Here is a 13,201-nt window from a genome sequence, read left to right on the forward strand (position 1 = left end):
AGTGAAATTGACAAGAATGACAGCCAACAGCTGATGTAAGGTATCTACAGACACTGCATTGCCCTAACTATACCGACATATGTCCTATGCCTCTCGTTGAGGTGGTTTTATTATGTTGGCATAGCAGGGCAGTTACATGGGTGGAAGGAGCTTTTCAGTGTGCATACCTCCACTGTTTTAGTAATGAAAGCTGACTTTTGTCGACAAAACTATGTAGTCTATACAAGCCTTACATGCATCCTTTGCTTTATGCAGCTGAGTAGTCCCACTGCAGTAAATGTGAAGCAATAGCCTCAAGGTTCCTTCCCCACTTTGAACTCTAGGGTACAAATGTGAGGACCTGCATGAAAACCTCCTAAGCTTACTTTTACCAGCTTAGGTTAAAACTTCCCCAAGGCACAAACTATTTTACCCTTGGTTTTCCACCTGGTTTCCTGAGAAAGCGTTGTTTGGAAACATCTTTCCCCCCAAAAATCCTCCCAACCCTTGCACCCTACTTCTTGGGGAAGGTTTGGTAAAAATCCTCACCAATTTGCATAGGTGACCACAGACCCAAGCCCTTGGATCTTAGAACAATGAAAAAAAGCATTCAGTTCTTGAAAAGAAACATTTTAATAGAAGAAACAGTAAAAAGAAAAGGATCACCTCTGTAAGATCAGGATGGTAAATACCTTACAGGGTAATCAGATTCAAAACATAGAGAATCCCCTTAGGCAAACCTTAGATTACAAAAAAACACACAGACAGGAATATTCATTCTATTCAGCACAACTTATTTTCTCAGCCATTTAAAGAAATCATAATCTGACGCATATCTAGCTAGATTACTTACTAAATTCTAAGACTCCATTCCTATTCTGTCCCCGGCAAAAGCCTCACCCAGACAGACACAGACCCTTTGATGTTTTCCCTCTTCCCAGCTTTTGAAAGTATCTTGTCTCCTCATTGGTCATTTTGGTCAGGTACCAGTGAGGTTATCCTAGCTTCTTAACCCTTTACACATGAAAAGGTTTTTTCCTCTGGCCAGGAGGGATTTAAAGGTGGTTAGCCTTCCCTTTATATTTATGACAAGCCCTGTTTCAATATTGATTACATGCTGAAGTCAATGGGATTACTCGTGTTAAGTTAAGCAGGTATGCAAGTCTGTAGGATTGGGGCCTTGGTTATTTTTGTCACTTTTTGATGAACAGGTTCAGAAATAATTGACATTTGTAAATTGTCATAAATGCAGTAAAGCAGCACAATTCTATACTCTCTCCATCTGCCAAGTGGCATTGGGAGGAAATGCTGGGAGTAGTGCTTTAACGTTTTATATGCAGTGACCTTGATCCTTCAATGAGCTTCATGTTGGAGGGCGCCTATTGCTTGCAACTGTAGGGCTTTTATGTGGGCCAGATCCCTGAGTTCCTACTGAAGTCAGTGGGAGTTGAGAGCTCACAACACATCCTGGATCAAGCGCTAAATGTAGAAAAGATTAGAAACAATATATAAGTGCTTTTATAGAAATTCAAATAACACTTATCGGATCATAACAGATAAATCATTTAGATTTATGCTATTGATTTAATGTTTAACAAAAGAACATACTTGTGCTTGGATGAAGTTGGGCCTTTTCTGGTTTATACATTGGCTGTGATCGCTATTGGTTATGTAGCACCCTGAGCGTATGGCATATAGAACGGTGCGTTATGCCAAAGCATAATAAATCTCTGCCTTGAATTAATATCTCTACAGTCCGGTGGATAGAGCCGATACAAAAGAGTATGGAGCAAACAAAGTGCTACATAGTCCTCAACAATGCAGCCTTTTCCAGGTGTTTTGGGTCTACTGTTATAATTACCAGGAAGCTTCGCATGCTTCCTGCAAGCATTAGGAGAAGTATATTGTGATTGGGTGGATGGATATGTCATCTGTCCTAAGGTACGCTGAGGCTGGGTGCACTGATTCAAGTTTCAGAGGGGTAGCCGTGTTAGTCTGTATCCACAAAAACAACGAGGAGTCCAGTGGCACCTTAAAGACTAACAGATTTATTGGGCATAAGCTTTCATCGGTAAAAAACCCACTTCTGCTTAGGCTCAAATAAATTTGTTAGTCTTTAAGGTGCCACCAGACTCCTCGTTGTTTTTTATTAAAGTTCAGCTTCTTGGCTCTTATCCAGTAGGTCAGAGAACAGGGACAAACTAAATATATAGTCTAAAGCCTTGTGATAGAATTACGTTGGTGGGTAAAGACCCTGGACAGACAAGGCATAAATGAATGGCTTTGAATGCTAGATGGCATACTTAATTATGGTTATTTAGCACTTTATTAAGTATGCCAATAACAAAGAAAGTGGGGTCTCCCTTCTAGCAGAGCATCTCTGCTGTTTTCTGGGTTTCACTTCAGGTTGAAATTTCAGCCTTCCGTTATTGTATTCACCACTAAAGTTTCAAAATCAATAGGCAGCCCAAACACCAACATGCATTATTATTTATGAGATTTTGGGATTCTTCCTTTATGATTTTTGACTTCTCTGGGCTTTGGCAATACATCAGAACAATGTTTAAACCTCCACTGGATACGGGTATCTCAAAGCCTACAGGCTGGTCTCTGTGGCCATGCAGAAGCCCAGTGAAGATCTGTGCAGGTCAGAAGAGCAACCTGTTGCAATATGAACTGTCACTCTCTTTCTTCAGTTTGTCCAACGGTGCAACCAAGACCCCACACATTGCAATGCGCTGGATTTCTCTATGGTGCAATATCCTCAAGTTTCTGAGGCTGAAGGTGCCTTGCTGTGGGTGCCCTGCTGTTGTAATAGCCCCAAAGAAATAAAAGTTATTTTATGGGGGAGGGGGACCTTGTGATTACCCTGCAAGTGCCCTATCGGTGTGGCAACAGGACCTCTGCCTGCTACGTGTAAAAGGGTTTGCCGTGGGACCCCTGATCTTTGTCTGCGTGTATTGGGGGGCTGTGTGTGCAATGGGATCAGCTGACTGCCATACGCATGTGGGGGTGGGGGACCCCCGAGTACCACCGGCATGTCTAGCTGAGGGGTGCGCATGGGGCAGAACCACAAGTGACCCCCCATGTGTGGGGGGCCGGGTAGTGCAGGGGGCCGGCCCGAAGGGCTGGTGTTTGTGTTGGGTGGGGGGAGGGCGTAGGGGTTCGAAAGCCAAGTGTGGGGGAGGGGGCAGAGGAACCCCTTAAACTACCCCCCAAACGCTGGGGCGGGCCCCGAATGGCCCCCGGGGCGGGGGAGGCCCCGATCCCGATGTGGCCAGGCTCAGGGAGGGACGAAGCCCCGCCCGCCTCACTCAGTGGCGGGCCGAGGGGAGGAGCGGGCCACCCGTCCCCGCCCCGTCTCCCGGGGCCGCGGCCTGCCGCTTTAAGGGGCTGCGGCTGAGCCGCCGCCTCCGGCCGGTTCCTGGCTCGCGGGAAGTGGGGCCGCTGCGCCGAGCCGGGAGGCGGCGGGACAGGCTGGTGAGTTACGCGCAGCCCCCCCTCCGCCCCCCCGGCCTGGCGCTCGCCGCCCGCCGGGCTCGTGCCTCGCGGGCCGCTGCTTCGCGGCCCTGCTCCTGGGCGGCTGCTTCACCCGTCCCGTCCCGTCCCCCCGGCGCCGCTACCCCCAGCCCCCCATATCGCCCTTGTGCACCTCCCCCCCAGCCCCCCATATTGCCCTTGTGCACCCCCCCTCCCCCCATAGCCCCCCATATCGCCCTTGTGCACCTCCCCCCCAGCCCCCCATATCGCCCTTGTGCAACCCCCTCCCCCCATAGCCCCCCCGGCGCCGCTACCCCCAGCCCCCCATATCGCCCTTGTGCACCTCCCCCCAGCCCCCCATATTGCCCTTGTGCAACCCCCTCCCCCCATAGCCCCCTGGCGCCACTACCCCCAGCCCCCCATATCGCCCTTGTGCACCTCCCCCCCAGCCCCCCATATCGCCCTTGTGCAACCCCCTCCCCCCATAGCCCCCCCGGCGCCGCTACCCCCAGCCCCCCATATCGCCCTTGTGCACCTCCCCCCCAGCCCCCCATATTGCCCTTGTGCACCCCCCCTCCCCCCATAGCCCCCTGGCGCCACTACCCCCAGCCCCCCATATCGCCCTTGTGCACCTCTCCCCAGCCCCCCATATTGCCCTTGTGCACCCCCCCTCCCCCCATAGCCCCCCGGCGCCACTACCCCCAGCCCCCCATATCGCCCTTGTGCACCTCCCCCCCAGCCCCCCATATTGCCCTTGTGCACCTCCCCTCCCCCCATAGCCCCCTGGCGCCACTACCCCCAGCCCCCTATATCGCCCTTGTGCACCTCCCCCCAGCCCCCCATATTGCCCTTGTGCACCCCCCCTCCCCCCATAGCCCCCCGGCGCCACTACCCCCAGCCCCCCATATCGCCCTTGTGCACCTCCCCCCCAGCCCCCCATATTGCCCTTGTGCACCCCCCCTCCCCCCATAGCTCCCCCGGCGCCGCTACCTCCAGCCCCCCATAGCCCCCTTGTGCACCTCTTCCCCAGCCCCCCATAGCCCCCTTGTGCACCCCCTTCCCCCATAGCCCCCCCGGCGCCACTACCCCCAGCCCCCCATAGCCCCCTTGTGCACCTCTTCCCCAGCCCCCCATAGCCCCCTTGTACACCCCCTCCCCCCATAGCCCCCTGGCGCAGCTACCCCCAGCCCCCCATAGCCCCCTTGTGCACCCCCTCCCCCATAGCCCCCCCGGAGCAGCTACCTCCAGCCCCCCATAGCCCCCTTGTGCACCCCCCTCCCCCATAGACCCCCAGTGCAGCTAACCCCAGGCCCCCAATGCCTGCTTGCGCACCCCCCCTCTCCCATAGCCCCCCTGGCACAGCTACCCCCAGCCCCCCCATATTGCCCTTGTGCACCCCCTTCCCCAATAGCCCCCCGGCGCAGCTACCCCCAGCCCCCCATATCGCCCTTGTGCACCCCCATAGATCCCTGATGCAGCTACCCCCAGCCCCCGTAGCCCCTTTGTGCACCCCCCATAGACCCCTGGCACAGCTACCCATAGCCCCCTTATGCACCCCTCTCTCCCATAGCCCCCCTGGCGCAGCTACCCCCAGGCCCCCCCCTTGTGCACCCCCCCATAGACCCCTGGCACAGCTACCCCCAGCCCCCATAGCTCGCTTGGCACCCCCCCTCTTCCTATAGCTCCCCCCGGCGCAGCTACCCCCAGCCTCTCATAGCCCCCTTGTGCACCCCCCCATAGCCCCCCCGGCCGAGCTGCCCCCCCAATAACCCCCCCGGCGCAGCTACCCCTCAGCCCCCCCATAGCTACCTTGTGCACCAGCGTCCCCCATAGCCCCCTGGCGCAGCTACCCCCAGCCCCCCATAGCCCCCTTGTGCAGCTACATCTTCTCCTCCCCCCATAACTCCCCTGTGCTGCTACCCCGAACCCTCTGTAGCCCCCCTTGTGCAGCCACCTCCCCACATTCGCCCCATAGCTCCCTTCCCGGCGCAGGTACCTCCAGCCTCCCTTAGCCCCCTTGTACAGCTGCCCCTCCCCTCCCACAAACCCTTCCCCCCGGCTCAGCTACCCCCAACTCTCTATAGCCCCCGTGTGCAGCCACATTCACCCCACAGCCCCCTGGCACAGCGGCCCTGATCCCCTTCCCCTCATTGCCCCTTGTGCAGCTACCCCTCCTCTTCCCCTCATTGCCCAAGGCAGTTAGCTCTTCTCCTCTTCTCTCCCCCGCGCCCCCGATTCTCCTAGCATTTCTGCTGTTTTATTCCCACTTCTTGTGCCAGCACCATTATCTCCCTCCTTAACTTTCTCCACCCCCCCCCCCCGGAATCTCCTCCCTTTTCTTTTCCTCTTCTCTTCTTCCATTTATTTACCCTCCCCCCACATCTTTTATTTCTTTGCCAATTCTTAAAATCTGGGCACTTTTTATTTCTTTCTAACCTCCTTTCCCACTGCTCCCCTTTCTCTGATCCTTTTAAGACTTCTATTTTCTGCTCTCCCAATTCCCTCTCCTAAATCAACTTGAGGATCTAATTCCTCTCCTTTCCCCAATACAGTTGGTACTCTTAGCACATACTCCGACCCACATTTCTCTTAGTGCATTTTATTGCCCCTTATCCCAGTTCCCCAGGAGCCCTTTATATTTCTCTTTTCTTCCACCATTGCAATCTGCCTGTCACTTTTATTCTCTGTTTATACTCCAGCCCCTAGTCCCTTTTGTGCATCTGTCTCTCCCTCCCACCACTTCCATTCTCCTCTACAACAGCTGGGGTTTCTGCAGTGTCTTCCTCTAGGTGAGCTGTGTTTTGTTTCTTTATGAAAACCTGGCATGATTTTAGCTCTTCTGGGTCATCCTGATGTAGACTTGAATGAAAGATCTGAGGAGGTGGAGGGAAAGGGGGAAAAAAAGAAGACTGAGATAAATGCCTCACTACCGACAGGTTAGAAAAGCTTTCATCATGAGAATGAGGTACCCTAGGATACTGTTTTAAAATTCGTCACAAATGAAGGAATCAGCTTCCGAAAGAGCAAGACTTGGTACTGCAGCTCTGTCCCTGTTGTGTGTGTGTGTGCGTTCTGAATGTCTACTCCCTCTGATGCCCATTTTTGGATTACACAGCATTAGTCTACGCTGACAGTGTTTGTGTGATGGTTCATATACTGTTGTTTCAGCAATGAAATTGGCCTTGTTTAGAAAGGAGTCTCTCTTTTTCTTTAACTTTCAAGGTGCTTCTGTTTGCTAAATGTTTAGCACTGGAAGGTGGCAGAAATACAATTTCTGTGATGCAAGGGATTTTGTGTCAGATATGGAGAGGGAGGAGTGAATATTAAATGGAAGAGATTGCACTGGTAGTTTTTAATGCCAAATTAGAGAAGACTGTATGGAGCTAAGAAACTTGTTATTGTGTGGGTTTCACCTCTCCCTCCTACAAGGGCAGCCTCACTGTAACCAGAATTGTAGTTGGCATGGCATTGAACCAATTCAGAACTGTTTCAGCTTCCTTGTGACTTGAGCTCAACTATATTTGAGTTCACTATGTATCTGTTCCACTGTATGTCTTGAGACCCCATTTTGGGACAATTGTAGCCAAGTCAGAGGATCTGGCTTAAGCACGACTAAAATCGGTAGCTTGGGGGAGAGAGTGCACCCATAACAAACTCCAAGATTTGGATAATATATCTGTGTCCTGTTCCCATTACAGTTTAAACCATGTTGTAACCAGAGGATAACCGTGTTAGAACCAAGTCAGAGGATTCTTTCTATCTGTAATTTAGACGAGGTCTTGAGAAGCCATCTTATCCTTCACACGTGGATGTCGTGCATGTGTAATTAATTTTTATTTCTGGGAAAAAAAATCACTTCTCTTCCTTGTCAGAGACCTGTTCCTAGTTAACTGTTTGTTGTATGTTAGAGTACCCTTTTGGTAGCTTGGTTCTGTTCTACCACTGAACACTTTGAAATAGGAGATTATAGTCATGTGTGATTAGATATCTCTGCAGAGAGCTCTCAGCAGTCTCAGTTTATCTTGACTGCATAATCAATAAACTATGCAAGGTATTTATTTGCAATTACATTTCTCCATTTCAGTGCTGTTGGTGTGTTTTGCATTTTAATTCCATACAGTCTTCTAGGCACAAATCAGATTTACTCTTAGCTCATAGGAATTGCAAGAAAATAAAAACTGAATCTGTTTTTCCCTCAAAAGAGGGGACTGGGATGGAAAGAAATGAGGGAATCTGCAGTAATCAATCTTTTTTTGCCAGCTATGGTTTTGCTAAGTGAAGTGATGTATGAATTGTGCCAAGTAAATGGATTTTGTTAGTGAGCACCCTACCTGCCAGTCTGTCACTAATTGACTTAAAAAAAGCCAGTCCTATTCCTGTCTGTTCATCATGTGCTTTCAATTGATGTATGATGTGTCCAGGTCAGTTCTGCAGCACACAAAAAAGGGGTTTTGAGTGTAAAATTGGAAGATAAAGCTGTTGTTAAAAGCACTTTAGTGCAGTGAAGTTGATTGGCATCTCTATTTTCAAAGAATAATTTCTAGAAACTACCTTCCTAAAATAATGTTTACTCCAGTGTCAAATTAATGTATACCTTTCTTTCAGGCTGTGGAAAGATCTGTTCATAGATTTACCCAGCAGCAGTGTGAAATTAAGACTCTGGTTAAGTTCCTTGTTGCCACCCTGTAGTTTGAAGTGGGCATAATAAAATAAAAAAAAACAGGTAAATTTCAATCTGATGCTGACTGAGAATGCCATGAAAAACTTCAGTGAGGCCCTGGGGTGGTTATGGGAGGAGTATCCCAAAAACAAAAGGAGTAGAGGAGACCCACTTCAAATGCAGGAGGCTGGGAATCAGGTAGAGTAGCTTCCCCACCTCAACCAGCAGTGTTAGCTACTAGCTTCTACTCCTTTCCAGGAGCCCAGAGGGCGGGAGAAGACTTATTTGTCAGACATTTATTAGCCAGAAGGTAATATGAAAAATGGAGTCCCCAGGCATTGTCCAAAGACAGTAACCTGGTCGGAATCCCAACAGATGTCAAGGGACATGGGTTGGGCTTGTCAACAGGGTACTTATCCCTTGGCCTCACTTGAGGCCCCAAATCACTCATATCAGCCTATTGGTGGACAGTTGGGCAAGCCTTTCCTGACTTATCTTGGGAGTCAGTCCATTACTGTTGTGCTAGGCTATCAATAACTGGAGAACTGAGTTAGGAACATAGTAGTCTTTGGTGTTTGGTGTGTAGAATATAATCCATAAATGGAAATTGTACAACTTGTCTATTTCTAAGTGAAACCCAGGCAGATTTCAGTGATGTTTTTTCTCTAGGGTAGATAATGACTCTGTGCATTCCAGGCTTCACCCCTGCCACCCCCCACCCCCCCCAAACAGCTCAAACCAGTAAGGCAACGCAAACTGCTTAACTTTTATGATTTGTAGCTTGAGAGAACGCCCCTCTCCTGACCTTGCTTCAATACCTTGTGAAGAGAGAATATTTCAGGTCACTAAGTTTGCTGCATGATAGTGGGAATTGCATAGCATTACACTTGCCCTTGAAACTCTCTTTGCTCTTAGAGGGGAGAATCCCTATGCTGTGTCTGGAACTTTGAAGTAGTAGAGTAAGAAGAAGATCTGAACTGCTCTCTGCCTTGGAGCTGTCAGACACTAGATGAGGATCTGAGTGGGACTGGAGTTCTGACTTACTTTCTGTTTCCACTTAGCATGTCTTTCCCCAACCCCGCAATGGAGCTGCTCTGAGCAACTGAACTTTGAGAAGGTGTGGTTGAGAACCTTGCTGCTGCTGCTCCTAGGGCTGTGAAAATGAAGCCGCTCTAGATGAAGCTGGCCCAGGGGTCCCGGCCAAGAGACAGCTAACTCTTTTGGATACTGATAAAAAAATATTCCTTGTAGATGTAGATGTAGGAAGAGAATGTTTCACTTCTATAATACCTTTTATCCTAGGATCTGAGTGCTTTACAGACTTGATTACATCAAGCTTCTAAGGTCTGTGGTGCTGGGAAATGTTATCCCTACTGTGCAGATGGAGAAACTAAAGCACTGAAGTCAGGTGACTTGCTCAGGGTTACATAGCAAGTTTATAGTAGAGCAAGACTAGAATGTTACTCCTAATTCACAGTCATGTATTGCAGCCACAAGAAAACTTGCAAAAGAAACTGGTAATCAATTCAGCTAACTATAGCTATTTTATAATTAGAATAGCTACTGAAAGATGATTGGCAATAAAAACATCATTCTCTACTAGTTCTGAATTCCCGCTGGCCCCCTTTTAAGGGCAAGTGGATTTGTGGGGGAAGGAAGGTGGTTTCGGGAGATAGCTAGCACGCAGCATGTTAGTGCCCTGCATGTTGCAGGAAGCTTACTTGTGGCTTCTGGTGCAAAGGGAGAAGAACAATCAAAGAAAATGTTAGGCTCCGTGCTGAGAAGTTTGGGTACTGCTTTCTATTGCATTTGTTTTAAAAATGTACACTGAGAGACTTCAAATGTTATGTTGTGTGTGGATAGACATGCAATCTAACCAGGTGAACCAGGTAGCTTAAAAGATGTCTTCACAACGGTGAATCTTCACCCCTCAGTTGCCTTGTTGCCTTTTGTATCTGACCTGAGCTGGTTGGATCTGAAAGACAGGGATGCTGGAACAGTTTTTATAGTGGGAGTGCCGAGAGCCATTGAACCAAACTGTAAACCCTGTATATAACAGAAACCACGTCAAGCCACAGGGCACCCCTAGTTCCAGCACCTGTGCTGAAAGGTGTTACCGGTCATGAACTAGTAATAAATTGATGGATGCAATTCAGAACTTGGCCAAAACAGGTTCATACAGCTGTTGCTACTGCTGACGCTTATTAGGTGTCGTATTGTGAATCTCAGCAAGACTAAGAATGGAGTGAACTGTCTTCTTCACTGCCACCTTCCTTAGGTCTTGTCAAGTAAAGATTGAGGCATATCAAAGAGTGCATGGGACATTTGCACTGTTATTGCCTTGCTGTACCATATCTCTAATAAGAGTATTTCAATTTTGTATGCAATCAAGTGTCTTTCACCAGCATTAAAGTATTTTTGATTTTTTGTAATTAACTTTGATCCTTTTTGAATGGTGTTGGAATAAATTCAGTCCTATGTGATGATGAGACAAAAAGAAATCTCATTTTCTCAGACTGAGTGGAAGCAATAGTTTTAAAAATTGCTGCTAGCACAGTGGTAAAATTATCCGACCATGTAAATCAGCAAACCATTGAACTTAACAAAACAAAATAAAAAAAACAAAAACCCTGTAGAAGGTGGCTGAGCAAATTTAACAAATAATTTAAACTTCCCCCGAATTTTGTGAATAGGGGACCACCTCTCAGTGGAAATGTTTTCTTGCCACCCACAATCAACTTCAACGCCCATCAAAATAAATTTAAATGCATTCTGCCCCTTTCTGCTTCCCAGTCACTTCCTGATTAAAATTGATTACTCCCACTGCACATAAGCAAGCTCAAGCACACCATGAGGTCGACTGCCTCTTGAGCAATCTCTCTCATTGTTCTCCCTGCAACGAGTTCCATGATCCTGGCTCCTGTATCTGCTTACCCACCTATTTCAAGGTCCGCAGTGCTCCCTCTGTTTCCAGTGATCTTGGCTATGGATCCCCTGACAGATTGCTCCAATGCAAAGGAGGCAGCTCCCTTTGGTAGCAGCTTCTTTCTGTTGTTCATATTAAATAGTACCCTGTTCTCAGGAGTGGTAGCTTCTGGGTTACAGGTAGAGAAGCCAATTTTTCTTATGGAACTGGTGGCAGCTCTGCTTCCATGTTTTTATGTCCTACCTGGAACTGTGCCCTATGGGATTAGAATCGGCAGCGTCACACAGCGGCCTTGTTCTGCTTGGGCTGTAGAGCAGAAGTTTCCAAACTAACTGATCAGATTGTGCCAAAAAGTGGGGCGAGTTGTCAATTAAGTTACTATTTAAATTTGTGCATCCGATGAAGTGAGCTGTAGCTCACGAAAGCTTATGCTCAAATAAATTCGTTAGTCCCTAAGGTGCCACAAGTACTCCTTTTCTTTTTATTTGAATTGTGCTGCTTGCAATTTACTACTAAAGAAAATAGCTTTATTTTTATTATGTTTGAGAGGTTCAGAACAGGCACACAATGTACAAGGACAATAATGAAACAGCAAAAGCACAATGGGGGAGAAATATGCAAATTTAAGTAATTGATTCTGAAAGGTATGCAGGAATGGAAACGAAGTTAGGAAGGGGATGAGAAAATGGTTAGAATTTGCAGTGCACCCTCAAAATTTTGGCAACTAATTTTAAATGTTTGTATAAATTTAACTTTTATTTCTAAAAATTCCTGACACATTTAAAAATGTAGCCAGATTATTATTCCATTGATATCCTAGCTCCAAAACACAAACAATTTATTCCTCTGGGGTACCTGGCATTGGCCACTATTGGAAAACAGGATATTGGGCCAGTGTGGCCGTTCTTATGCACTGAAACCCATTTTTGGATTGGTGGTTTTGGATTCTGCCTTGTACCTAGCCTCTTAGGGTCATCTGCTCTTTAATTTCAATGAGATCATGCAAAACTATTCAACCGATGACTGAGTTTTTGTGCCAAGTGCAACAGATAGTTCCATTGTTTGTCATTATTTGATTCTGCGTAGGCATTAATCCTGGGTATGCACACAGGATATGACAAGATCAGTGTTATCAGTTGGTAACAATGTAACTAACTGGCCAATCTGAGAGTCTTCCATAGCAAATGGCTATTCTTCTCTTTCAGATCCACTCTGTTCAAGTGTCAACATATTACCTGCTTATCTGCTCTGGAAGTACATTTTGATTCTTTTGGGCCAGATTTGTATAATGGAGGGCTGCAGGTTTCAAAAAAAACTGTACAGTATTCTGAGCTGCAGTGCTCAGGAAGGAAGTGAGACTTTCTCAAAACTATGTGCTTCACGGCAGAGTGAGCTGTATTAGTTCATGTTTGCAGAATACTTTGAAAGTGCAAGGTGCTCAGATAGAGCAAAGTATCAGGTCTTCAAAAATCTCCTCTCCTGCTTCTTTGTGTTGACTAGTAAATCTTCCTAGGGAGAGTTAAGCCATCCAGAGCTCCAGCTATTTTTAAGAGAACCTTCAGATGCACTGTTGCCTTCAGACAAATGGTTCTGGAGTGCTTCTGCTTAAAGTTTTTTCCTAGATTAATATGATGCTTGTCAGTTTCACTAACTATACTCAGAATCCTGTGAACAGTAATAAAACTGGCTGGCATCAATTTTTGCTGCTTGTGCTCTTTGAAAGCAGAGGAAGGATCTGGATTTAAAGGTGAGAAGGGATTCAAAAGTAGCAGAGAGCCCACCCCTCAAAGCAGCTAGGAGCCTCTGGAGTGGATGGCTGGATCGGGAAGATGGGAGAGCGGTCCCGTTCACTTCCAGGAGCCTGAGGGAGAACATGACAGGGATTTAAACTGATGAGCACATACTAGTCAGAGGCTGATAGGAAAGATGATTCCCCAAGCATGGTCCAAAAGTAGCTCCCTGATAGGAATCCTAGCATCTTTCTCCCCTGTCCTTCCGTTACTGGGGATTGAGTTTTTTCACCATGGCTTTTTATCTGGACCTCTCTATGGAAGCATCCTCCCCCTTCTCATTTTTGTGTGAGCTGTGAAATATTAGACTTAATCCAGTCATTACTCCACTTTTTCCAAGCCCTGCTAAGTATTTTGCCACTTTGT

General features: G+C 47.6%; 1 protein-coding gene across 8 annotated transcripts in view; it reads left to right on the forward strand.

The window, feature by feature from the left end:
• The first annotated feature begins 3,316 nt into the window (after nucleotides 1-3,316).
• The window catches only part of CSGALNACT2 (chondroitin sulfate N-acetylgalactosaminyltransferase 2), a 52,345-nt gene continuing 42,460 nt past the window's right edge, over nucleotides 3,317-13,201 (forward strand). For 4 of the 8 annotated variants that reach the window (XM_048856254.2, XM_048856261.2, XM_048856258.2 and 1 more), the window contains exons 1-2: nucleotides 3,323-3,459; nucleotides 6,159-6,248. The gene's annotated coding sequence lies outside the window, so the exon portion shown is untranslated. Of the gene's footprint in view, nucleotides 3,460-6,158; nucleotides 6,249-13,201 lie in introns of all 8 variants that reach the window. The other 4 variants (XM_048856257.2, XM_048856259.2, XM_048856256.2 and 1 more) reach the window with 3 other exon arrangements.

This window comes from Caretta caretta, chromosome 7 (genome assembly GCF_965140235.1).
Source record: "Caretta caretta isolate rCarCar2 chromosome 7, rCarCar1.hap1, whole genome shotgun sequence".
Classification (NCBI taxonomy): Eukaryota; Metazoa; Chordata; order Testudines; family Cheloniidae; genus Caretta; species Caretta caretta.